General features: G+C 39.9%; 1 protein-coding gene across 1 annotated transcript in view; it reads right to left on the bottom strand.

Annotated features, from left to right (window-relative positions):
* Positions 1-2,633, bottom strand: part of LOC148101895 (thromboxane-A synthase-like) — a 69,030-nt gene extending 66,397 nt beyond the window's left edge. The window contains exon 1 of the mRNA XM_087842868.1: positions 2,375-2,633. The gene's annotated coding sequence lies outside the window, so the exon portion shown is untranslated. The remainder of the gene's footprint in view (positions 1-2,374) is intronic.
* Between the last annotated feature and the right edge of the window lie 887 nt (positions 2,634-3,520).

Raw genomic sequence — 3,520 nt, 5'->3', positions numbered from 1 at the left:
GTAAGAAAACAGACAGGGAGTACTAACAGGCAAAACAGGAACTGTTAAACTGGCAAAGAAAAAGAAAGACAAACAACTAATACAAACAACTCATACAATCTGGAAGTTGTGTTCTCCCTATATTAAAGCTGCTATACAGAATCTGCAAAACAAACTGGGTTGTCAGCCCTGGCACTGCATTACCATATTGAGCTTCAGTCAGAGGAAGTCACGGTTGCCAAAGACTTTATAAAGCTCAAGAGTGAGGCTGGTGCCATTCCAGATATGTTAACATTGTACAATCTTCTGGATAATCAGATCTTCCCCAAACTGAAAACTGTTATTCAGGTTGCCCTGACAAACCCAGTTAGCAGCTGTAGCTGTGAAAGGTCTTTTAGTGTCTTGAGTCAGCTCCATACCTGGCTGAGAAGGACCATGGGTCAAAGCAGACTCCAGCACCTGGCTGTGATGTCAGTTGAGAAAGAGATGCGTGAGAGACTTGACCACCAAAATGTGATAGACAGATTTACCAACCTCAAGGTGAGGCGACATAGGTTAAAAGAAAAGAAAAAATCTGCAGAGCCATAGTAGTATAACAATAACATTTTTAAGTTATCTAAGTGACTTATATATGTTTAACCTGAGTAGCGAAGGACCGCAGTGGGTTTGAAAGCGATTTGCCGGAGTCCGGTGTTCTCACGGGCTCTAGTGAGCCTAGCCCCCGGCTAGCTATCGAGCTAGTGGGTAACAGACCTCTCCGAAAACATCGGAGCGCTTTTGAAAATATGTGGTGTCTTGATAAACTGAGCAGATATTTGAGGTTTACACAGTTACATTCTCACCTGAAAATATGCTAAACGTTTATTTTGTGACCCAGAAAGAATAATAAGAGTAATATTAAAACTAACTAGCTGCCACCATTGTTGGAAACTGAGCTGGGCTGCGCTATGAATTCTGGGACACAGCTCCTTCTTCTTCTTCGGGGTTTAACGGCAGCTGGCATCCTTGTACATGCTGTGCTGCCATCTTCTGTTTCAGTCGGTTATTACACTCTTAAATCCTACTACTTATTCCTGCGGCTTTTGTGATCTTACAAAGCTTCAAACGACGCGTCGACTATTAAATCAGTCGTCGATGATTTTGATAGTCGACGTAATTGTGACTAGTTGACTAATCAGCCCTATTTTCAACACAGCAGGTTACCTGGTGTAATGTTTTTCAGTTAAAAAGAAACATGGTCTGACTCCTACCTAACTATATAAAGACTAACTGAAAGTTAAATGCAGCTAATATGTCCTGTTTTAAGCCAGGCACTTCCACCTCTGCTCCGCTGCGTCTCAGCCACCATCGCTCTGGCAGCAACGGCGCTAAAGCAAGTAGGAGAGAGCCGAGCTGGAACAAACCATTTTGGGAGGGGGGAGGGATTATCTATACTTTTGTTGTTAAAATGTTCCATCTCAATTAAGTACTGTATGCTTTTTATACTTTTAGTAGTGTGTCCCACAAACAGCAAATATTTTCAAAAAAAGTAAGACATCTTTGGGGGTGCTTTGATTCATTTTGGGGGTGCTGAAGCACCTCCAAAACTGGGCTAAAATCGCCCCTGGTTTAAATGTTTTCAGTCTTGTCCTATTGTGAATGAAATATATGTTTATAAGATTTGTTAATTTACATTTTACACTGTGTCCCAACATTTGAATTGAGGTTGTATTTGTGGGTTGCACGTGTTATAATGTCACTACACAAAAGTGTTTACCACACCTTAACAATTGTATTTGTACCACTGTACAGAAAAATATTCCATATCAGGGCGATCGTGGGGTGGGGTGTATCCATGATTGTTTATGTTAATGAAAGTGTGGGGAGTGAGTTGGAGGGGTGGGCTGCTTTTACCTATGTAAAGCACTTTGTGCTACATCTTTGTATGAAAAGTGCTTTATAAATAAAGACTGATTGATTGATACATGTTTTACGCACTCCTTTTGTTGTTGACATTTACAGGCTGTGTGCAAAAGGCCACACTCTTCAAATTCATGCCAACTAATATTTCATATTTCAGTCCAGTAGGTGTCCTACTAGAGCAAATGAAGCTTCAAGATGCTTTGCGCTGGGGTGAACCAATTGGATGAAAAGCTTCATCTGCCCATCACTAGTTTAGATGGATCTGTAGGGACCACTAACCACGGAACAAGTGAAACCTAACCTACCCTTTTCTCTCATTTATTAACCGTCCTTACCTGTGGCGCACAACTCATTTGCTCATGTGATGCTAGGTTAGCTTGCTGATGAAATAAAGGAGGTTTCCATCCCACTGATATCACTAACATGTTTCTATTACTTATGTCTTTATAATATTAACACCGCAACATTCAGCATATGGGAAACACACACTCACCTCACCTTCTTCGTCCTTCGCCGAGTTTTGTAACTATAATAGTCACGTCTTCCTCTTTTTGACAACAGCTCGTCACTCCACAGGAAGCTGTGTCGTCTACTGCCCCCATCTGCACCGGAGTGGAAAGGCTCTTCTTGTGTTTCCCAGAGAGACATTTGTTACATTGTTATATTAAACATGCCCAACTATTTCGTACGGAAGCACAAGATGATAATACCAAACATAACATTGTTACTTTTACAGAATATATTTAAAATATTCAATGATTTTTTTTCTGGATGGTACTGGACAGAGTCTTTTCCTGTCGTTTCTGGGTATTTGGTACAGATAGATCACCATATACAGAATGTGGGTTTAATTTCAGGTAACAGCAAATATAGCGTAATTCTCCTTTAGACTGGGACACAGAGGATTTTCATTTCTTGTGTGTTCTGGTGGTTTGTAACTCAACTGGTGTCAGATCAAGTACACTGACCATTAAAATTTAAGGATAAACCATTGATTTTCAACGTTTGCACAAAAAGTAGGTGAAGCAGGTGAATAACAGTCGTGATTTAATGTGGCAAAATTAACATGTGCCTCCTTTACATATGCTCCATCTTTTTGCCAAATATCATGGAATGGAGCCATTTGATTATTTGTGCTATTTTGCTGACAGACAGCACTGAAAACCTCAAAATCAGGACTGAAATCATAAGGCTGCCGGTCACAATTCCTCACAGTTTGAAAGAGACAGTGAGTGATTCATTGGATCAACTTTCCTGTGAAAAATGATTCATTCAATGTTTTAAACAACAAGCGCATAAAAACTGCAATTGTGCATCAATACAAAAAAAATCTTCTTGTGAAATATTTTCTCATGTGGCATTTGATGGGTTTAGATTTTATTATTGTCATTTGTATTAGGAAATATTTAACCATATATGCTTAGAGATGTATAATCAATTGTGTAGTGATAGGATGTGTGATCTTTAGGAGGCTGCAAAGGCTTGGTGTGCATTCCAGAGTGTTCTGGAATCCACACCTACATCCTGGGAGCATGGGAAGAGGTCGTACTTTGTTTTATTGTTTTATGGTAGGATAAACGTAGCTATATCTGTTTTAGTCTGAGTGCCTTTTGTTTAGATGAACTGCTGGACTTTCCAG

Source organism: Neolamprologus brichardi, chromosome 7 (genome assembly GCF_056152115.1).
Source record: "Neolamprologus brichardi isolate AB-2024 chromosome 7, ASM5615211v1, whole genome shotgun sequence".
NCBI lineage: Eukaryota > Metazoa > Chordata > Actinopteri > Cichliformes > Cichlidae > Neolamprologus > Neolamprologus brichardi.
Note: the sequence above shows the minus strand (reverse complement) of the source record. Positions and strands in the feature narration are given on the sequence as shown.